This window comes from Rhagoletis pomonella, unplaced genomic scaffold (genome assembly GCF_013731165.1).
Source record: "Rhagoletis pomonella isolate Grant_MI unplaced genomic scaffold, Rhpom_1.0 Rhpom_scaffold_00001, whole genome shotgun sequence".
Lineage (NCBI taxonomy): Eukaryota > Metazoa > Arthropoda > Insecta > Diptera > Tephritidae > Rhagoletis > Rhagoletis pomonella.
The window spans coordinates 10,225,623-10,250,855 of record NW_023458555.1 but is presented as its reverse complement, the minus strand read 5'-3'; the positions used below and the strand labels follow the sequence as shown (position 1 = coordinate 10,250,855).

Genomic DNA, 25,233 nt, shown 5'->3' with positions numbered 1-25,233 from the left:
TCCAACATTCGCTTGTGTAACTGTGACTTTGCCCGTCCGTCGGTCGTCTTCGTCTTATACAAAACAAAACATCATAAAGCAGAATTAAGAATAAAAAATAATATGAAAAATAAACAACAAAGACACAGAATGTATATTGCTTTTTTAAATTCTCAACGCTTAGTTGTTTTTGTTGCTGCACCATGGAAAATGTTGACGATGCTGTTGTTTTTATGACAATGCAATTTAAGCTTTCAATGGCGGTCGCTCACAAAAAAAAAAACAACAACAACAAATGCCTGTTGTCCAAGCACACGCGTTTTTTACCACTTACATACATATGTACACAGGCACGTACGGACGACGACACCCACCACCCACTTTGCCACCACTACGCGACTACTACGCTAAGGTACTAAGGAACGCCGCTGCCCGCGGGGGCAGAGTTGTTGTAAGTGCGAGCTATCGTAGTATGTACATATAGTAAACACTTAAAACAGTCGGAAGGTCGGTCGTTCGGTCGGTGAATGGGTAGTTACTCACTACTCCCCTTCCCCTTTAAGTCAACACCATCGTTGGCACAATAAAAAGCGCAATACTTATAAACAAAATAATTACAAAAAAAAATATAAGTAAAATCACACAACTGTCAGCACCAACAGTTTATTTTTATTTACATTAATTATTGCTTTAGTTGTTTTTGTCGCGCATATTGCTGTTGTTGTTGTTGTTGTTGTTGTTGTTGGTGGTTATGTTGAAGTATGCAATTTCGCAATATCACAGTTTATCAACCCTAAAATGAGCAACAACGACAACGATAACGACGAGCAGCGCCACCACAAAAAAAAATTAAGAAACAAAATAATCAACAAAAAAAAATATTTTTTTTAAGCGCGTTGGCTTCCATGGCTTTCCGCTTTTCCTAAAGTCGTCCACCTGATTTAGTATGTAGAAGTGTTGCGCATACTAAACGCAAAGGGTTGTCTTATTCCTAGAAATCGCAAACATGTGTACACATGACAATCACATATTTTTATCGAGTATATTTAACTACTTTAGTGACTCTGGCCGACACTAAATCTTGCTTTTTTGGAATTTTTGGTATGAATTTTATTTAAATCAAAGATCATTAAAAATTTGCATATGGCCTATCGAGAATTTGACCAAATCAGCTGTTGCCTCGCATACGTCAAAACAAAATTTATTTATACTAGCAGAACCGGCGAACTTTGTTGTCCCACCAACCAACCAACTGGTTCGCCAGCAATTCATGTTCACGCCTTCCAGTGGCACACTTATCTTCTCTGATTATGTTGTTTTCTTTTCCATTGCAGCTGTTTGTGACTGTCAAACACTGAAAGTATAATGCCAAAGAATTCGAAATATCTTCGAAGCAATCGAACCATAACCGCAAAGCAAATGTATGTACATACATACATATGAGCCAAATGTTCTCATTGTGTATTTTTGCTCAATATTCCAAAATATCTTTTCCATATCGAGCAATTGTAAATGGACCCCCTAAGAATTTACAACATGCTCTAAACTTACCTAACCTAAATAATTTTCCAGCATTGATACAATTTTGAACATCTGGACAAACTTTTCAATTATACAATTGGATACGATCAAAATTAAGAAAATCAAAAATTTCCTATACAAAATCTATGCAAAAAAATCAATTTTTCCTGAAATTATGGCCAAATACTACAACGCTTCTACTAGGACACTGACCCACATATGAACATATGCATGTAGAAAAATTCAAATGGTCGTAATTAGTTGAAACCGACTAACAAGTAATTTTTAAGCAAAACACAAAACCGACTTCAATTCTCATATAAAAATTTGAAATTATCGTTAATTTCTTCACGATCCAATTATCAAATCCAAACAAAATTAGTATGGGACCACACTTTCCGATGAAAAAAGAATTCTGCGAAGTTATGCGGCAACATACACAAAAACAAAAAAAAAATATTCCGACGAACTGATAACCTCCTCCTTTTTTTGAAGTCGGTTAATAAGAGTTACTACATGGTGATTCGAAAAATTAACTCGGTTTTTGTACCGGTTACTTATTTTGAAAACTACCGGTTTTAGTACCGGTTACCAATTTTGGGATAAGCGGGGTGGTTATGCTCATTTTTTTATTATGGCCATTTCAAAATATATGTAAATCCCTTTACAAATCCGGTTACCAATTTCTAAAAATCCGAATTCTAAGTACCGGTTACTAATTTCGTAAAAAACAAAGTGGTCCCGCTCATTATTCTAATTTTTTCCAAATTGGTAACCGGTGCAAAAAACCAGATTTCATTTTTAAAATAACTGTAATAAAAAATTTACAATCCGCTTTACTACAAATATATAACTGATTGGATTTAACTGGTACAGAAAAGCCGATTTCATTCACCTTAAGTAATATATTGACTGTACTAAACATGTAGATGATAAATGGAACCAAATGGTTTTCACAGACCAGTCCCCTTTTTGGATGCAAAACGCTGATATTTAAATGTTCGAGCACCACCAAAGGCAGTGTTGTGCATCATGCGGGAAGGGTTTATATTTGGGGATGCTTCAGAAAAAAAGAAATCGTATCGAAGAAAGTTTACGTCGTGGTCGCTGCCCTCGTCCGAAAGGGATCACTCAATGTTGATTCGTTGGACGAATTGGCCAGTTAGTTTGTCTAATACGGTGTTTACATGAGGCGATTTTACAGGCAACTTTTTGTTAAATGCAATAATCGCCTGATGTAAACGGCCATTCAACTAAATAATAGCTTTCAACGTAGTTGGTCGGCTTCCAACTTTTGATTCAACTAATCGCTTCATGTAAACACCGTATAATGAATGAAGCATTTTATGTTGCAGACTTTCGTCGAGCTTAGGTCCGAAAGACGTTCAAAAGTTAAGTGTAGTTATGAATAAAGATAATACATATGTACATACTATATATAGTTATAGATGACATAAAAAATATGTAGTTACTTTTAATAAATGTAAAAACAAATGCACATCGCTTAATGTTTTCGGCTATCTCCGCGAAATTACCGCCGCCACTTATCAGTAATTTTTGTTGCGTTTGTGTGTACTACAATCGAGTCACTTTGTTTACAACAACGGCAGCAAGGCTATTTACGCTGGTGCCGGCGAGTCGGGAGGCGGGGGGCAAGTGAAATTTTTTTTTTTTTTTTTTTTTGTAATAGAAAATAACAAAAAACAGTCAACAAACTATTTGCTTGTTTTTTTTTTTATATTTATCACTTTTCAATTCGCACTTACTGTTGTTGTAAAGTTTTGAATGTATGTACGTATGTATGCACATGCATTTAGTGTTTTTGTTGTTTTTGTACTTTTTCAAAAACACGTTACATATGTGGCACGAGGCAAAGCGCACGAGAGAATTGCTTTCGATTGCACCTGAATTGCATTGCATTGTTGTGCGAATTGTCATTACACAGAGTAATTCAAATGTAGGTGATGACAATCAGCCAGCCAGCGCAATGACGCGACGGCGAGGTGAGGATGTGCGCCGACGGCAAAGCGTGGGGCGGGCGGCGGTGGGGATTAATGGCGGCAGCAAAAAAGCAAAAGTAGAGCACCCTGACGGCAACGGCCGTGTACGTGCTTACATACATACATAAATATCTACGTGTTTGTTTACATACACACATACATACATATGGTCGATGTTTATGCAAAACCGCCCATCTTACGGCACTCAAATTTTACAGGAGAGCGAAAAAAAAACGTTTTTTTTTTGCAGGCATTGCCTTGATAGGCGGTATTTTCTCTGGCTATTATTTAAAAAATCTGTCGTTTTAATAACGATTTTACGATTTTTATGCATAAATCTCGATGCCTGGCGCTCAGGGTTAACAAATCTCATTTTTGCCACAACGGTAATTTAGGCGGTTTTGCAACTGGTCGATGTGCGGTTTTGCAAAAACATCGACGATATGCATGTAAATGTACTATCGTATGCCTAATCGACGCTTAGGCCGATTTGTTCAATGAATTATGAATGAATGTCTCGACGCACAGATGGCGCTGTTGACACCTAAAGCAGTTATAAGTAGTACTGACATACCTAAAAACTCACGAAATCGACTTTGGATTGGTTCCTGTGCATATTTTCTCGATTAATTGCTCATTTATCGCGAAGCAAAGTAGAGACAAAAAACTAATTAAATAGAAAACGTTAAAAAATAACTTTTAAAACACACTTACACTCACGGCCAAAAGTATGTGCGCAGAGTATTTTTCACGACAAATATATGCAAGCATTTTTAGTTTATTTTTTACGCTAGTTTTTTATAAAAACATGGTTAATAGTATAACAAAAAACATAAGGATACAATTTCGAAAGTTTTTTGCAAAACTCAGTAAAATCAATAAATTTTCAACTTAAGTTTAAAGTACCTTGGAATTACAACTTTTTTTTTTGCCATTTTTTCCCGCATTTTCTGCCATTAAAAAAAAAAATATCGAAAATAGTTTGTATGGAAAAAATGGAAAATAAAAATTTTTGCATGTTGTGAACAAATTTTCTGGGCGAACACTTTTGACCGTGAGTGTACTTGAAAGAAACGTAAACAAAATTTTCTGCGTAATACAAAGGTCGAATATTAAATATAAAAATAATATGCACATCGCAAAAAAAAAAACTGCAATATCAGCTAGTCATTACTGCGAACTATTGTGCAATCTACTGAATATTGCATTTATGTCACATGAAAAATTGCAATGATAAATACAAAACTTTATTTAAGCAGCTAAATAACTGATAAACGTGCAATGAAAGTGTGAAGTCCCCGGGCTAGGTCACATGCATTGGAACTGTTGCGCTTTACCAGGAAAATTCGACAATACACATTGAAAGTAAGTAACGTCTAAAAAAACTAATAAAATTGAAAAAGATATGACATAGAAGCAAATACGTAAATGTAACGGGAATTTCGTACAAAAATGATAAAAGGAAATTAAAGGTGAGAAAGTATACCAAAAGTCAGCGCGATCTTTTTTAGCAACGTAAAACTTACAGTTTGTCATACTAAAATTTAATGGGCTATAAAACTGCATACTAAACAAAAAAATCTGATTAAAAAGTTTTAAAACTTAAATGCAATTTTGTAGAATTTTTATAATTTTTGCACAAAGTCTGAAAAGTACTATATACTTTTATAAAACAAAAAATAATAAGTATAAAATATACAAAAGATATATAGGCAAAACTTGTTAATATGTCGCGTGCCTATTTATTTTCCCACCGCTATATGTAATACTTTTACTTTTTCCGTCCGTTCAGTAATTCCAGATCTGTTTTTTTTTTTTCATCCAAAGATTTGTTCTCTAGTTTGAAACAACAGTTTTCTGAGCGCTCAGAGATTTGCCGTTATTTTGTAGAAATACCTACTAAACCTGGCTAAATTTCCTCAATAAAATTTTTTAGTCTTGTCCGTCCCTTGTTCCTACTGCTCTTTAGTCTCATCTTAGAATGAATTTACCATAAGAGAAAAAAAAAAATACAGCTTCCCAATGGGTGGGTTACAACGCAATTATCAATCAATTGAAATATTCTTAATTAATAATTAGAGATGCATACCTACACATAACACAGTGTGCGAATAACAAAAATAACTGTGACTTAAATTGATAATTAGTGCATAAAATTTCATTCACTGTTAGTTTGCCACAAACTGCGCGTAAAGGTTTAATAACGTCAAGTAGTGGTGATATCCGCCTCTATCTATCGGTGTGGAGTAACAAGAACAACGGTAAGTTCAGCAAAGCAAAAGTCAATTAATAAATCGATCGAACAGGGCTGCCGCTGAACTGCAACTACGCGGCGAGAAGACTATGTATGTATATACGTACGTAAGTAGATGCGTCTAATTAAAAGCTAATCAATGCGTTGCCCTTTTCAATTAACGCAGACATCAAACGTCAGACAAGGCAACGCAGAGCAGTGCAGCACAGCACAGCGCAGCATCACCAAACAGACACAGCGGTTGTGTGTTTCGAGGTTGAAGCGATAATTTCATAATTGCAAGAGAATGGTTAAAAGAAAATTTATGTGGATACTTACAAAGCGAATACTAGGTCTAAAGTGAGCAAGCCTTTATGAACACAAGTGTCTACATATTAAAGCTGGGAAGTTTTCTCAGGATTTTTTTCCTATCCGGATGATCCCGTTATTCCAATATATGAATAAAATATTCGAATATACGAATATCCGAATAGTGTGTTACTACTCCGGATATTCGAATCTAAAACTTACCAATAAAACAAGCAATTTTTAAGCAAAACACAAAACAGACTTCAATCCTAATAAAAAAATGTAATAGTAATATGGGACCACCTCTGAGGTATGTACCACCTCTTTTCTAAAAAACGAATTATGTATAGAAATCGGTTAACGTGGTCCAAAGCCGGGTTGTTGCGAATATTCGCATTCGCATTCGCATCCGGGGATGTCTAAAATTCCACATTTGCAACATCCCTAGTTCAAAGTTATGCGGTAACAAGAATAAAACAAAAAATATTCCGACGAATTGATAACCTCCTCCTTTTTTTGAAGTCGGTTAACAGAGCTGGGTCGTAATGATTCCTTTAGGAATGAAATTACTGCCAATTACAGATTACAAGGAATTGTAATTAGGAATCAATTCCTTCAGTCCACAGCAAAGGAATCGATTACTTTTTCAATTCCTTGAAGTAATTTCAAATGTAATTGGGTTTTTCTTTAATTCCATTACAAGGAATTTCATATTGTAATTGGAAAAAATTACGTGCTAGTAATGTAATTTTTTTTTCCAATTCCTTTGAAAGGAATTGAAAATGTAATTGATTTTTTTTAATTCCATTACCTGGAATTGCAAGAGTACTTTAGTTTTTCCAATTACTCAAAGGAATTGTAAAAGTAATCGAGAAACTGAAAGTTCATTCACGAATATACAATGTGGAATTTTTGTTGTGGTCAAAGATTAAAATCGAAAGCACACATTGGACATCTTCTATGTATATCTATATATATATAAAAATGTTGTGTTCGTATGTCACGGTCATCAAAACCCGAGAACGGCTGAACCGATTTGAATAATATTTTTTTATTATTCGGTATAATACCAGAACCAATGATATCGCAAAAATTTGGTGGGTTGCCACCTATTTTAAAATTTAATTAATTTAAAATCAATGAATTATTACAATATGGGTATTAAGTTAAAGAGGTTTAAGAAAGATAACTGCTAGAAGTATTTTTGACGAGGGTGGCCTCCTATTTGAAAATTTAAACTCAGTCAAATTGTTAAAAAAAAATAAATATTGCCATGTGGGTGTCAAACTAAAGAGTTTTAAGAAGGCTTACTGCCGAAAATATATTTGAGGAGGGTTGCCATCTGTTTGAAAATTTAACTAAATTACATTGATAAAATAAATAAAATATTACAATATGTATTCAACAATTTTATAATGAGCTCGAGGCCAGTTTTTTTTTAGATGAAAATTTATTGTGGAAAAGCAACAATAATTTGAAAATGATAGCTATTTCGGAAATCACCACATTGATTCCGAAATAGCTATCACTTCTACCATTTTTTCAAGTTATTGTTGCTTTTCCACAATAAATTTTCATTTAAAAAAAAATGGCCTCGAGCTCATTATAAAATTGTTGAATACAATTGTTAAAAGACCAAAAAATAACAAAAAACAAATATATTACAATATGGGTATCAAATTAAAAAGGTTTGAGAAAGATAACTGTTGGAAATATTTTTGAGGGGGCTGCCACCTATTTGGAAATTGTAACTCAGTTAAATTGATAAAGTAAATGCAATGTTGACATGTGGGTGTCAAACTAAAGAGTTTTAAAAAGGCTTACAGTCTACCATGAACACTTCCAGAAATATGCAATATGAAAAGTTCGGTTTATATGGGAGGTGCCACACGCCATTCTCCAACCATGCAAATTTTTCTCCATGAGTATGGAATTGGTCTTATATATGTATATAGACATCACCATACCCAGTTCTAGTCCTCTACAACAAATATATGCAGTTTGAAAAATTCGGTTTGTATGGGAGGTGCCACGCCCCCTTTCTATATCGAAACTTTTTTTTTAGCTATAACCATCCTTGGAAAGCCTGCAGTAGATTCCGAAATTTCAAAAAAATCGGTACGGCCTTTCTCGAGCTTTGCGAACAGAAAAAAACGCCTTTCAAAATATATATTAGTATAGACTAGCCAAACTCTGCTTGTTTTGCGGGTTAAAACACTACTACCGATGAAAATCGATGGATAAATAAACAAGTTTGCAAGGGTTAAGTGAAAGTGCAATAATTTTTTGTATGAAATACTAGCAGGAAATTTAACAAAGCTATTGCAATTCAACAGTAAAAAATTCTTTTTTATAAATTTTTCGATTACTTTTTAAATTACTTTGAGGAATGGAATTGGAAAAAAATCAATTACATTTTCAATTCCTTTCAAAGGAATTGGAAAAAAAATTACATTTTCAATTCCTTTCAAAGGAATTGAAATAAAAGAAATTACATTACTAGCACGTAATTTACTCCAATTACAATATGAAATTCCTTGTAATGGAATTAAAGAAAAAAACAATTCCATTTGAAATTACTTCAAGGAATTGAAAAAGTAATCGATTCCTTTGCAGTGAACTAAAGGAATTGAATCCTAATTACAATTACTGAGGAATGTAATTGTAATTGTAATGTAATTGCATTTACCCAGCTCTGTCGGTTAATAACAAATATTTGTGTATTGATGAAAAAAAGCGTTATTTATTTTGCAATACGATAGATTTTGTAGTTTGGAGAACAGATATTCGAATCAGTTCCAATACTGTTTAAAATACCCGGATATCCAGATAACCAAATGAACAGATAATAATCGGATAGACGCGTAACGAAATTAACGAATATGAAGCGAATATCCGGATTTTATCCGTATGCACGAATATCCGAACGAATAGCCAAACTGATATCCGAATATACGGCTCTTAAGAATAACAAATCAATTTGACACGTTTTCGCCAAAAAGGCAAAAAAAAAAGTAAAATTACAGTCAGTTAATTAAAAAGTTACAACAAAACTAAAGAGCTGGTTCAATAGTTAAGCTCAGCGCGCGCACGCTTGACGAAAGCCTGCGATGTGTAGATAGATATCTACTTGTTGCCTTTTTTCATTAATAACACTGACTTCAGCTACAGCTTTGACTTAAGACTCGAAGCACTTACGCCACGCTTCCTCAAGTGGCTTGACGTAAACAAAAAGGAGCTAAAGTACAACGCAGAAAAATTTTGTATGCAGTTTTTATGTTGCATTTGGTTTTCATCCACCGCTCCAGACAGTATTTACAATTTACAATCGGACTTACCAACATTTTTGTTTTTTTTATTTTTGTTTTTGTTATGGTCGTCACTGCGGCCATTAACACTTTCAACGAATTCGAGCTACATACATACATATATAGTATGTATTTAAAAAGTAGAACCAAAAGTCTTGGGGTAATGTATTTTGTGCGCCGAAATAAATCAGCAAAGCAGCTCCGCATAAAGTAGAAAATCATAAATATTGCATGAGCGCGCAGAAAACAGAAACAGAAACATAAACAAAGCCAACGGGTGTAGGGCAATGGCAGTTTTGACAGATTAAGCGAAAACACAACAACAACAATACGTCAACAAAAGCGTCAAAAAAGTTGGAAAGCTAAGAAATGAGTGATGCCATATTGCTTTCGTGGAAGTTGGAATTTCAATTTCATTGTGAAACTGCAAGGCGAATTGCGAAATACGATGAATCACTTGTATGCAAAAATATGTATTTAAAATTGTGACCAATGCAAAAGAAAAAACGAATATAAATAAATAGGTGAAACCAAAAATTAAGGGGAATAAAAGCAACAGATGGTCATGAGCTCAGGGATATGGCGCCGAGCAGCCTGAAGCCAGGCACGTCTGAAGAACTTATTTCCATGCGTTCCCACGGCAGACGTGCCTACGTAACCGGAACGAAACACTATGGGCTGAAACAAAACCGTGGGATCGAAAGAAATATCTCCTCTTCGAATTAACTGTTTTGAGAGTTTTTTTTTTAAATTTATATTTCAAGGGAAAATTATTGAAAAAAAAATTTTTACAAAAATTCAAGGTCGAAGGCTTGAAATTGAGATAAAGATACAGGTTAAGGTTAACGGTAAGCTTAAGGTTAATGTTAAGGTTGGGGTTAGCGTTAAAGTTATGGCTGAGGTTATAGTTAAAGTTAGGGTTAAGTTTAAAAATTAATATTTAGCAATTTTTTTGTATAGAATTTTACTACTTGTTTTAAAAAGTACCTTGAATATTTGGTCTAAATTTTGTCATATAATTTTCCTTTGAAAAATGTGTATGTATGTGTTTACCTTTAGATTGAGAAAGCACCCAAAATAGTTAATTCCAAAAGGAGATATTTTATTTTGACGACAGTGTTTCGTTTCAGCCCACTATGCGACGTAGATCTATATCTGATCAAGGACTGTCACTCCAGAATAGTTCCCACAAAATTCTTTGGAGAATTTTTTTGGTCTTCGGATTAAAAAATTGCATTACAACGGTCTTGAGTAAAAAATAAGCCGTAACGTGATCAGGACGGACTGGGATTCGCGCCTTACGATTCCTACCGACTGGGAAAGAGGATGTTACGATCTACACCAGTTGATCTACACAAAGTTGAACAGTTGAAGCGGGTCTCTATTTGAGAGAGACCAGCAGAGCAGATCAGGCCACTTGCCAACAGTAGCAATGGCCGAGTGAGCAAAGCACTGTCCTGCCATTCGAGAGATGCGAGGATGGAGGCGTCGGGCTGCGGATTGTTTTTTATTTTAATTTAATCTTCTAATTTATAGTTTTAAAAATAAAAGTAGCTATTTGTTAGTCATTTAATTTTTTAAAAATTTTTATTTTTCATTTTTCCACCTTTTTCAATCTTATTTTTAAATATTGCTTAAAATATCTTATTATTTTTTTATCTATTTCGTTTGAATTCAATTTTCTTGTATTTTTTAGTTTATCTAATAATAATAATATAGATTGGCGCTTACACATATGTTAGTGTTTGGCCGAGCTTCTTCTCCGGTTTGTGGCGTGCGTCTTGATGTTGTCACACAAAGCGGAGGGACCTACAGTTTTACGCCGACTCCGAACGGCGATTGTATTTTTATGAGAAGCTGTTTTTCATGGCAGAAATACACTCGGAGGTTTGCCATTGCCTGCCGAGGGACGACCGCTGTTAAGAAAAAAACCTTTTTTCTATATTTTTTGCGATGTTGCTTTGGCCAGGGTTTGAACCCAGGTGCTGCGGAGTGGAAGCGCGCACTGCTTACCACTACACCACAGCGGTAGTTTATCTACATTATTAAAAAAAAACTATTTTAATTTCATTTAATTCGCAGGAAATTATTTTATTCGTAGGGACTAATTTTATTTATTTTGTCCCTTTTTTATTTTTTTTCTTCTTTAATTTTTTATTTTTTTTTTGTTTTTTTTTCTTGTTTTTTAATTTTATTTTCTTTAAATTTAATATCTTTTAAATTTTAGAAACTTATTTTATGTATTAATTTTTTTCATTCTTTAATTTAATTTTCTTTTGATTTTAAGTTTTTATTGTTTTAAAAGAAAAATATTTATTTTTTAAGTTTCGTTTAGAACAATTTATTTTTGTTTTCTTTTTTAATCTATTAGGTTTGAATTCAATTTTCTACCAAGTTTTAAATTACATTATTAAAAAAAAATTTATTATTTGAATTTATTTATTTTTTTTTTGGTTTGCAGGAACTTATTTTTTTTTTGTTTTTTTAATTTTATTTTCTTTTAATTCTTATATTTTATTGTTTTGTCAATATCATTTAAATTTTAGAATCATATTTTATTAATATTTTTTTACATTTTTTGACTTAATTTTAAGTTTTTATTTATTTAAAAAGATAATTTATATTAATTTAATTTCATCCAATTTTTAGAAAACTTATTGCTAAAAGGCAAAGAGAATAACGCTAAGACCTCCTCGTTAGCAGATCCTCAAATTAGTTTTTCGAAAGACCGAAAAGAGCTTTCAAGATACTAGTTTGCGAATTGACAAAAGTCTTTTCGAAAGACTGTAGCGAGTTGAAAGACAGTTGCCAGAATTGGCCTGTTAATTACTAGGTGCAATGCAGTATTCCTCGGACTAAAACTAGCAAAACTGTCAAAAAATAAAGATTCGCTCAGAGCGAGAGAGTAAAGGCCAGTATGCCGCTCTTAAGAAAAACAAAAACTCTTCTGACAGAGAGAGCCCCTTATTTACTCTATTTTTCGTCCTCTCAATAGTCACAAGAACCGAGTACGGGATCGATTTCCAATAAAATCTTAATTAATTCTGACCATTTATGACTATTCCGGACTCGTACGGGATTGCAATTACTATTATCTAGGGGTACCGAAAGAATTTATGCAAGTGGCAACACTATTCGATACCATGGTTACGGCGGCAATAATTACCAGCCGAAACCCGTTAATATTTATTGCAAATGCAAAATTGTAGATTCTTCTTTTAAAAATCAAACCAGACCGAAGTACACAACCGGCGCGCCGCCCGTATTGTTGCCGCTTTAGTCATCAATGTAAAACGAATGCACAGCAGCAGCAGCAGCAATTACTATTGTTGTTTAGTAAATGCCGGCTTATCCACAAAAGGGAGAACTTAATAGCAAACATAAATATATATATACACACATACATACTGCAAAACACATAAACGGAAAAGGAGTAACATGCACAGTTGGTTTCCATTTATTGCCACGGCAAGCATATCAGCATCACGTCAAAAAACATCGTAAAATTTTGATATTCTTCAACAGCCAGAGTTCTAAAGCGCGAAAAGAAGCCACAACAAGCTACAATCTCATTTCGCGCAAAATACTCGTAACAACAACAAAAGCAAAGAAATGCACAAAATTCTGTTTCATTTTAAAAGTTGATTTGGTCTTATTTTTTTTTTTTTTTGCTAAAATATTTGCCGCGCTAAACCATAAAAAATAGAGTTCGGGCTGCAGATGCTGTCGCAGCCAGACGAAGATGCCAACAAGAATAGATTCGCAGCGGTGAGGTGCGCCGTGAAGGGCAGTGCCGGTCAAAGCATAAAAATATAATAAAAGACTGACAATGCGAAAAGCTGCATCAATGGATGCAACATTGCCACCAATCTCATTGGCAACATGATGCGCTACATTCATGTGTAAATTCATCTATGTAAGTATGTATGTATGTATGTACATGCATGGCTATCTAAGTAGGTATGTAAGCACCGGCTGGCGCGTTGCAATAAAAAAGGCCACAAAGGCACGCAAACACCCAAAAACGCAAAGCGACGACTGCGGCGGCAGCGACGGCGCTTCATGTTTGCACGTTGTTATGTGTGCTATTCACTATGCGCTGCTGGCTGGCTGGCTGGCACACTCGCCAGACACCAGTGTTGCCAACTCTAAAGGTCCGAAAATCCCATACTCCTCTGAAAAACGCCCTGTTTATCCCATTTTAAAATTCGAAAATCACATTTATGAATATTAACAGCCCGATTCTGTGCACTTGATAAATTAAAAATCTTTATAATTTGTAAATTTTGTATTATTTATCAAGAATTGGTATTCTAGCACAGAAATCAAAAGCTTTTTTCTGGATAAATTATCAAGATTGAAAGAGCTATTGACAAATTTAAATTTCATGTGAAACGTACACTGCCGGCAAAAAGTATTGGCACAGCAAATTTTTCACAATATATGCAACAATTTTTTTTTCCAAATCCGATTAAAAAGTTGAAAATTTGCATGAAAATGTTCTGAATTTCCGCGAGCTTTGCACAAAGTTCAGGAGTTATATTTTTATGTTTTTTGTTGTAGAATGAACCATATTTTTATAACAAATTTGCCGAAAAATGTTAGAAAAAAAATGTATGCATATATTGTGAAAAATTTGCTGTGCCAATAGCACAATACTTTTTGGCCCAATACTTTTTGCCGGCAGTGTATGTTTAGTTATATGTTTAGAATGAACTTGTTGAAATGTCGTAACCCTATTTATTTCTCAGACACTGCAGTCAGCTTCAAAAAATTCCACTCACTGAATTATTTTACAATATTCACAATACTTTTCGTGATAAATATTCTTCGGTAACTTTTAGTTAAACTATACTTTGTTATTAAACTGAAAACGTATATATTACAGTTTCAAACTCTGTACAGAATTCACAAAAAAATTAAAGTTTTAAAAAAATTGCATCATTTTATAACATGCCCGCGATTTTTTTTATATGGAAAAAAATACGAAAGGGCGCCAGTGAAAAATTGCCAAAAACTCCGATTAAAAAATTGGAGATTTTGATTAAAAGTTATTAAACTTTTAGATTTTTTTTTGTGGAATCTGTACAAAGTTTGAAACTTTAATAGATTAAGAATGAACCATGATTTCATTAAAAATATTGTGAATCTTATAAAATAGATTAGTGTGAGGAACTGACGCTGACTGTGTATGTATAATGAATAACATATAGCGAACTGTCAAGGTACACTACGCAGGACGCACTTGATAGCAAAAAGGACTGAATGCAGCCAAAAATTCGTGCCGGATATGTGTGAATACAACTGCTATTTTGACTGAGACTGACCCGTGACGAGACTGATGTGTGCGGATAGACCTTTATGGTGCGAAAATCCCAAATTATGGGCAAAATCCCACGAGTTGGCAACACTGGTAGACACCAAGCAGCTAGATAGCCAGCCAGCCAGCCAGCCAACTAGTCACTCGAGTTATGTATGTACTGGGGAGTGTGAAGCCCACTTTTAGAATTGCAATTTATACGAACACAAAAAAAAATAGAAAAAAAATACAAATAAAAATAAAGAGGAACCGAGTAAAAACCTTAAATAGGTGCAGGGAAATAAGAAAATTGCCTTGTCTTATTTTTACGAGACGCTCCCCCATTAACATTAACAAAGAACGAAACAGCCACACATTTGTAGTCGGCAAACGACTATGGCAAACCAAGCCAAGTCATAGCTATAGCCAAAGCAAACTGAACCGAAAACCATTTTGACTTTCACAGACGGCAGAAAAATATAAGAAGTATAAGAAGAATAATAAAAACTGCCAAAAGCACAGACATAGTAGTCATAGTCATTGACGTGCACCAAAGCGGACCAAGAGAGATGTATTATTGGCGCCGCCATAGGAACAACACAACACAAGTAGCATCGCCACGACATTGCAACATTGTGTATTAAAAAAGTATGTACATGTGCTTACATTGTTGCACTCACTGTTGCCAACTTGGTGCTTTTCGCACTAAACTTGGTGCTTTTCTTTATTCAAAACGCGAAAATTTTTGAGCTTAGTGCTTGGTGCGTTTTTTGGTGCTTTTATTTTTGTTCTGAAGACACCAGTGAATAAAACGCTCAAATAAGGCAGTTTAAAAAAGGGCACATCAAATTTCGTTATGTTTCAGGTGACTAATTTTAATTGGCATCCCTACAATAAAATTTTTCATGCATCGCAAAGTCCTTTAAGTACTCCAATAGAAATTTGATGCTTTTTTCGAGAAAAAAAGCGATTTTTCTTGGATTTTAATGCTTTTTCAAATGTTAAAACTTGGCAACACTGGTTGCAATCGTTTGGCATTTGTTGTGATATCGCCGTTTTTTTTTGTGTGTTTGTTCCTTTTGTTTTTGTAATTCTTGCAATTTTTTATTGTTGCTACTGGGGCGTCTGCAGGTCAAATGAATAACGCGCCATTAAAATTTTAAGATCCAAGAAGGGGAAAATAGAAGAAATAAAGAGGAGGCAAAATATAGTCGCAGAAAAAAATCGGAGAAATCGATGAAAAAATAGCTCAAATTATTTGCGAAAGTGTATGAAGGATGAGTTAATGCACATGCAATATACATACAGTCAGTGTCAAATGTAAGTGTACACCTAGTTTTATTATAATATTCCCAATAACTTTCATGAATATTTTTTTTTCGTTATTTATTTATAAAAATATAGTTCATTCTATAGCATAAAACATATTAGTCAAAGTTTCACACTTCATATAAAGTTCACAAAAATTAAAAAAAAGATTATCAAAATTTTCAACTTTTTTTTGCGTTGGTTTTTTAAAAGTTTGTTGCTAACGGTCTCCCGCGTTTATTTTCATAAGAAATTCATGCTTAAATGGAAAAAGTGCAAAAATCAAACACTCAAAAAAAAAAAATCTTAAAAATCAAAGCGATTTTGTAGCCTGTTGAAACTTGCACTTCATTACACTAAAATTTAATGGGCTGCAAAGCTGTGTACGCGAGGTTCTGAATAAGAAGCTGAAGTTTTGGATGAAATTTTTTTTGAATTTTTGTGAACTTTATTTAAAATTTTGAAACTTTGATATATTTATATGGTTTATATTATAGAATGAACTATATTTTCATAAATTAATACCTCATACAAAAAAATTGTTTCATGAAAATAATTGTGATTATTACTTATATTACAACACGGTGCACTTTCATTTGTCGCCTAGTGTACATACATATGTATGTATGTTTTTTACATACATATATACATATACACATATGGCATGAGGAATTAAAATTATATACACAGATGTACTAAAAATCAAGAAGAAAAAGTTAGGATGTCAGGGTCTTTGTGTTTCTTCGAATTTAAAAGTATCGAATATCAAAATTAATTATATATCAGTGTGTTGACAAATACGCTAATGCTTTAAATACATACATACATATGTACAAGTGAATTCGTTTGTTTTCCTACATACATTTTTATTGGTTAATATTTAGATCTTTAGGCCGTAGAAAATCTATGGATAACACCCCGCGACGCAAGAATCATAGAATACAAGAATGCTCCCTTCAGAGAGAATTTATGAGAATAACTTTTGTGTGACGTCACACTGGTGCAATTGCGAGCACAACGATCATTGGCATTGAATCCTATCAAAAGATCGTAGGACAATACTTACACTTGGCTGAGTACCCACCAGGATTAAGGGGAGCTGCTGCAAGCTCGCCCGACATAACAATAGTCGATACTACAGTCGGGTCCACGTAGCCGAAACTACCCAGCTTTATATCTGGCCAAGACTGTCACTCCAGCGTCATTCCCCAAAACGTCTTTGGCAAATTTGTGCGAGCTATTTTAACTGACAGTTCACGCTGAGTCCTGCGGTGAATAGAGCCAAACATCAAGTGACCAGATTGCTGCACAAACTGCCAATATTTGCAGAAAACTTTGGACTTTTGTCCTGCTGGAAAACGACTTCCTTGTTTGTTTAGATTATATGGGGGTAAGACTTCCTTCTTCATTCTAAGCAATCGCTTAAAACAAAAGGAAATCCGAGTTTGATTTTCTTACATCTTTGAAATTCAGATAAGGAGTTGGTACTACAAATTCGTGTGGTCTCTATATTAGTGTTCGATGATCAGTTTATTCTTTTCGACAACTTTGTACATTCGTTTAATGTAATATGGTAAGTAAAGGGTAATTACAATTTTGAAATTCCATCTAAACGCGCCGTTATCCTTCGCCTGCGATGCGCTTTTTCGCCTATTCTAGGAGCGTGTCAGACGTGGCAATTTATATATTTCGAAAAGGCTGTTGCATGAAAAGTGTCTTTCGATAGACTTTTTTATTTCCGAAAAGTGAATTGCAGATTGCTAGTGCATCAGGAGCAAGTTGAAATATATATTTCCGAAATCGATTTGCGCGCTTTCATTTGTAGTCACTCCTTGCAACTTTAATAACTGAACTAGCTGTCCGAAAAGTGACAGAAAGGTCTCTGTGGCTGGAAATAAAATTTATATTTCTCAATTTAACAGCGAGTTGCATGGAAAAGTTGGAAATATTGCCAAGTCTGACACGCTGTTTAGCTTCATACATACATATATTATAACATTTAAAACGCCAGACCTTCAATCCCAATCGGGCAAGTTGTCAAACTGTGAAAATCTTTAAATAAACATTTTCTTATCAAAATTATCGATAATCTTAGTGATGGCAACACTTTAAGTTGATTGTTGTGGCAAATTACCTCGTCTTATTTTTAACCGACTTCACAAAAAGGAGGAAGGTTATCAATTCGTCGGATTTTTTTGTTTTTATCTTTTAATGTATGTTACGGCTAACTTTTGACCACGTCAACCGATTTCTATAATTCTTTTTTTAAAGGAAAGGTGTTACCTCTCACAGGTGGTGGTTGGCAAAAAATCTCGTTTATTTTTGAGAATTTTTTTGAAGGTGTTTCCCGTTATTTACATACAATGTATATTCGACAATTTTCTTTTATGTGGAGGACACTGAAAAAATTTACAAAAATCAACGGAATTTTTATTTCATTAGACTAGAATTAAATGGGTTGCATGCCAAAAATTTTTTTAAAGATTCTAAATAAAGAGTTTGAAATTTTGGTGATAATTTGCAGAATTCTCATAATTTTTGTACATAGTTTGAAATGTGAATTTTTCAAAACGTTTGTTGTATAACCAGCTAGGCTTTTATAAAATAAAAATAATCACTAAACAAGTAGCCATAACTGATCTAAATATCGCACTCCTATTATTTTGTGAACAACTGTAAGTAAAGATTTTTGATTAAATTCAAAAAATCATTTTCAGATCTGCACTTAAATTGCCAATGTTGGCTGTTCAATGCTAAAAATAACCTAAATTTTTAAATTGAACGCACAAAAATTAATTATACATCAAATTGTTTGAAAAGCATTGAGGAAACATTAAATTCTTGTGTGATTCATTTTTCTCGAATGCTTAAATAGTTATAAGTAAAAAACGATAATTTTAAAAAACTCAATGTTAGCGATACTTCTAGGGGGCGTGGTTTTTGTCCAATTTCAAAAATTTTCAAGACAGTATTTAGGAAGACGCAATGTGTATGTACATACATATATCAAATTTGGTACAGACTGGTGAAGTCGTTTTCGAGATACAAACATTTGACATAAGAGTTTCCAGTTTCAAAAAAATTTACGAAAAACTAATTTTTGCTTAAGATCCCTTGAAAGTATCATTTTGGAGTGAATATTTAAAAATTCGTTAATCGCACTGCGTAAAGATCTGAAAACCCTTACATATATCTACACATACAAATTACGAGTGACAGATTTCTAATTATTACAGTTTATTTCCAATGAGGAGACCGAATTTTTGCCAACGCCTAATGCATTTTCCAATATTACATTTACTATTTCCCATGAATTTAGAAAGTCTTCGTTTTGCGCTGAAAAAGTTATACCCAAAAAACGTGCAAAATTGGTTACCTTTGTGACACGTCAAAATTGTTATTTGAATTACTTTGATTGCTTATAAAAATTAAAATGACATTATTACAACAAAAAAAATTAAATAAGCTACAAGAACTCGTCACATTTGTCATCAAAATGAGCCAAGTTGTTTATAAAAAGTAAAAATACATTAATAAAATTAGGGTGAGTGACACAAAAGCACACGGTTCCGGAGATTTGCCCGTATGCCACCCTGTGTTTGTACCGAAGAACCAAGATTGATTGATAGGTTCGTTTTATTAGAGTCTTGCCAAACAACCATCAGCTGTTCAACACAAAATGTAAACAAACAAACAAATGCAACAACAATTTCAAGGAACAAGCAACGCACGCCTATTCTTTTCTCGACAACTGGTCATCGTACAATTTGAAGACGGATCGCATATAAGTAAAAATCCCCTGTATTTTGGTTATTCAAAACGAAAGGAAATAAGAAATAATTAAAGGTGGCACGGTGTTGCTTCTAAGGTGTATTAAACAAGGTGTGGTAGACAACTCGGGTAGGCTCTCCTTTAAGGAACTATTACTTATGCAAAAAAATATAAACAGCGACTTAAAATTCATAAAAAATTGTTTCAATTTGACTTGGTTCTTCTGAGAGCAATATCAAATTCAACCACACTTTGTTGAATACATACTTGAAAAAATGTAGCTTACATGTGAAATAGAAGCATATTTTTTGTGCACTATGGTTATTTGTATGTATAAAGCACATTTAACTGATGAAAACCTAAATTGTTTTTAAATTCGATGTTTGCATAAAGATCGTAGTAGTTTTATTTTAATTTTTAGCCCTTTTTCAGTTTTTGCACCACCAAATAGCACATAAAATACTTATTCACGTAGATATCTTAATATTTCCTTCAATATTTCGTTTAAAATGCCAAATATATTAGAATTTACATAAGAAATTCTGCTACTAATTATCTACTTTGCGTACTTTTCTACTACCATTTTCGCACCAAGGGATTTCATTCTTCCCCTTTCTCCGTCCTTCGTAAATGTAAGGGAGTGTCAAACCGCGGCTGTCAATAATTTTTAGACATTTTATTAAAGTGAAATTTATTTAGCGGCGGTTGGTTGGTTGGGAGTAAATTGACAAATTCAACGGAAATGGCGCAACGGAAATTCCACGAGGAAGTTGCACACGGAAATGATTAGAGGCTGAACCAAGTGCTTCTTAAGTGTATGCATATAGAATTAATTTAACAAAAACTTGCTAATAAAAGGTTAAAGAGTAACACTTAGAAAAAGACTAATACAAGAATGGAAGTAAAGGTAAGTACGTGCATAGATAACGAAAAGGATAAACGCAAAATTAAAAAGAAACACAAAAACAAAGATACGTAAAGATAAAGTCAAAAAATAAGATCAAGGTAAATTTAAACACTTTACTTATTTAAGGCCAAAGATGAAGGGGAATATGTAGATGAAGAAAATGATAAACATAAAAGTAAAAACAAAGATAAATATAAAGAAAAAGTTGGAGATGAGGGCCCCGATAAAAGTAAAGATGAAGATATAGGAAGAAAGATTAAAATAAAGATAATTATAGAGAAAAGGATGTATGTAGATATACATAGATACAGAGACTGAATCCGGGAACTATTTCGGGATTTTAAAAATGTTCGGTATTCTCGGAATTTACCGATATACTAATAGATATTTTTATCCTTTTTTATCAAAATTGTCATCAAATTTGTTATCGATATTTTTGGATCTTATCAATTACTATCGATATTTTAGGAACTTTTCGATTACTATCGATATTTTTATCGATATGGTTATCTATTTAGCTACCGATATTGTTACCGAAGATGTTATCGATATTTTAATCGATTTTGTTATCGATATTTATATCGATATATTTTATGGATTTTCTTATCGATATTTTTCTCACAATTTTTATCGGTGTTTTTATCGATTTTGTTATCGACATTTTAATGGATTTTGTTATCGATTTTGCTATCGATATTTATATCGAACTAGTTACCGATATTTTTATCGGTTTTGTTATCGATATTTTGATGGATGTTACGATCGATTTTGTTATCGATACAGTATAAAGATACAAATATAGCTAAAAGAAACAAAATAACAAATGTAATTAGAACGAACATAAAGAGATAGAAAAAAGAAAAAAATATAAAAGCAGATGACAATATGTATGTACATACATTGGTTATGTGATACATACGTATGTAGCGCAAGTTTCACTTCTCGAGCACTCACTTTTTATTGAATCACGTAGATGCGCCTTGTACAGTTCTACAAGTAACGAAAATCTTCTTACCGTTTTTTCTGGGAGGCTGTAGGTATATGGCATAGCAGTGTTGATAATTTCGATACCTTGTACTTTTTTGATACAATTTCAAGTGTTTTCTACTTTCCTACCACCCAGCCCTTTTAAGTACAATTTCATCTGCCAAAATTTGGTGGCACCGATTTGTTAATTTTTTAGATGATTTAGAATCGCATAAAATTTATATACGGGACGTGTTTTGTGGGGCTGAAGCAGAATTGTTCATTTTTCAGAACAAAGAAAAACTAAAAGAGGAAGGTAATCTAAATTTTAGAAAAAACGTAAACAATTTTATGTAAACTTTTGTCGTACTCCGAAGAAAAAAATTAATTTTAATAACAAAGTTCTATTATGGGCTTTAAGACTGAACCTTTCTGTATTATGAGGCATATGCAAAGCATTGTTCCACTAATTGGTTCAGAAGTGTGAAATTACTACAATAGAAGACAGCAACACAGAATTTAGGGGCTTGGCTGAACACCTTGAGTTAAAAAATTTTATCAACCTCCATATTTCAGAGTTTTGAAGAAGTAAGAATCTCCAATAAATGATCCACTATTTTCAAACATATACAACATATCTCAAGGCGTCTTGTCGATTGAAAGGATCCTCTCCATAGAAAAATTAATAATAATAAAATGGCGAAATAGACTTAAAAGTACATATAAACAATTTCCTCTTTAATACGAACTAGAGATTATCTTAATTCTAGTGATAATATAACACTAACAAGAACAATCAGGCGCATTTGAAACTATGAGTAATTATTGTAGGACCAGTAATTTTTTGGAACTTACTGGAACTTTGTAAATTTAAAATATCCGGACATTGTAAATATTTATGCTTATAAGCATTTATGTACTTACATACATGCACTTAAAATCGTAATATCTGATGTAAGTGTGAACTTTATGTTAATAAAATAAAGGTAATATCGTCTATAAAATTTTAGCAACTATTTGTACTTTATTGGAACAATAATCAACCTTATCGCCGACTCCATGAGAACAAATCGTTCCCATAACTTAACAGGTAAAACAAATTGTTTTTTATTTTTGTTTTGCTTTATAGTTTTCGGGAATATTTGTTCACATGGAATTTGTAAAAAGGCCGAAATGAATACAATTTGTACACAATAACTAAATATTAGAAAAATAAAAGGGTTCAAAATTTAGTGATAAAAAGTACATTTGTAATTACATTTTCATACGAAAATGGAAATCGCAATTATCAACACTGGGCTGTAGGTGTGATATTGGTTAGTGTATTCGTGTTTTTGGTTCAGTGTATTGGTGTATTTGGAATAAATTGTAATAGAAATGGATAAAATTGTAATAGAAATGGATGAAATTGTAATAGAAATTGATGAAGTTGTAATCGAATTGGATGAAATTGTAATAGAAAAGGAAGAAATTGTAAAAGATAACACCAAATGCCAAAAAAATAGGTACTCTCAGCTGTAGGTGTTTTTTGGCAAACAGCTGATTATGTTTTTACGTAGGAAGCTGTGCGATGGTTTTAGTATAACATAGAACATTCAAAGGTAAATACCAAATTCCCTATTTTTAAAGATCATAGCGCCACACCATTTGTAGTACCTCTCTTCTCCCCTCACTATTGTCCCATCACATCACTTCAGTTTTGCAATTTAAGGTGGCAGTGTTCCTCCACGGCCCGCCTACCTGTAAATTTGCCCTTTACCCAACGACCGCACCCCACACGGAACACCGCACCGCACAACAACCAACAGTTCTGCTGCGGTCATAACAACAACAGCAATAAACAGTGTGTGCAAAAATTGGCGAAGAAAACAAGAATAGAAACAAGAAAACGGAACACAATAAATTTGCGAATAATCGGACGAAATGATAAGCACCAACAAACACCAGACGACGGACAGACAGACGAACACAAGAGCAGCGATTGACGTACGCACATACACACGCACACATACAAATTCTTATGAAGCTAATGAAATCAGACGAATGTAGGAATAAAATATATTATTAAACTACGACGTATTGCAAAAAATAAAACGAATTAAAACGCAATGAAATTTAAACAGTGCTGCCAGGCTGCTAAAACACGTTTGAGACTTTGTGATCCTCACACCATCAATTCCAGCTTGTATAGGTACAATTCTAATCCTCAAACTTCGTTACGCACTCTAGTAAATATACAATTTCGGTACCCTCCAGAAGATGTGCGCCGTCATTTTCTTGTGCGAGCACATGATCTGGAAGCTTTAACCTGAGGCAAAGGTCCAAGGCTGGCGGTTTGGTTACCGCATAAATGCAACCCTGTGATTGGTTACTGAGTAGCTGGCGGGGCTTTACTGTGCTATCGCCAATCCCCACAAATAAAGAGCATATACATACATATATGTAAATAGAGATAAATGAACTTAATTAAATATATAAAACATAATTATAGTTACCAGAATGACACGATGATGATATCGTTTTGCATATGTTTCACACTCGCTTAATCTTGCTCTTTTTTTAGTTCACGTTTACTACTTTTAAAAACTATACGAGACACACACAAACAAACCACGGTGTATGTGACCCAGCCAACGATTGTGATTACGACGAGTCATTTGATTTTTACAATTCTCGTATTCTCCTTCCTTCTTTACCCTTCCGCTTACAAATATTGCACCATATTTTGAAATGCCATAAAAGTTTCTTTTTCTTTTTGTTACAATTTCAATATATTAATAGACACATGCACTGGAACGTAAAAAATAATGTATTAGTAGGTACAGCTTTTTGTTTTATACAATGTGTACTTTTTTCGTTCTTCTTAGTGGGACGCCATTTAACTTTCCATCGAATTCGACGCCATTTTAGACAAACACAATCGTAGGTCACCCAGCCAAGGCATTGAGGACATTGGTAACCATCAAATGCATATTATTTTCACACAATTTTATATCAAATTACACTGACACACTCTTGCTTGTACAACTCTTTATGTAATTTTCAAAACACACTGCGTTTTTCACCTTTTTTAGTGTTAAATTTTACTTTTCTCCACGGCGCGATCTTTGTGTGTGACTGCTTACGCATACACACCGTTTGACAGTAACTATTAGTGATGTGCTGAATTGTCGGTACCCTAAACGTCAAACAAAGTTCGGTACCCAATACTGCCTTCTGGGTACCCGATACCGTTTCGATACATGGAAACCTTCGCCACAATATAGCTCCGGATAGCCCCAACCATATTGCCAAATTTTCCGTCAAACAAAGCAAATAGAGCGGATCATAAATTGATCTCTATCAGGATCATATCCTTGTTGTTGCATTAGCGTGCAATTTATTGTCCCTATCATGGCCCAAGAAAACGTAGCTAATATTGTGGCGAAGGTTTTCATATATCTGCTTAAATGTAGAATACCTACAATTCCGAAATTAAAAAAAAAAATTATATTAGGATCGATAAGGGTCTTAGTCGTGATCATAACGGTATCATTTTTTTGTGCGAGTAATTACTGGTGTTATTCAGGTTCGAAGTACATACGTAGAAGCTGGGAACAACTGCACTAAGTGCAGAATACGTACATTTCTCT

General features: G+C 33.6%; 1 protein-coding gene across 4 annotated transcripts in view; it reads right to left on the bottom strand.

Moving 5' to 3' along the window:
* LOC118738564 (RAC serine/threonine-protein kinase) overlaps positions 1–24,738 on the bottom strand; it is a 40,681-nt gene extending 15,943 nt beyond the window's left edge. For 3 of the 4 annotated variants that reach the window (XM_036469508.1, XM_036469520.1, XM_036469526.1), the window contains exon 1: positions 24,097–24,738. The gene's annotated coding sequence lies outside the window, so the exon portion shown is untranslated. The remainder of the gene's footprint in view (positions 1–24,096) is intronic. The other variant, XM_036469514.1, reaches the window with a different exon arrangement.
* Positions 24,739–25,233: the final 495 nt, after the last annotated feature.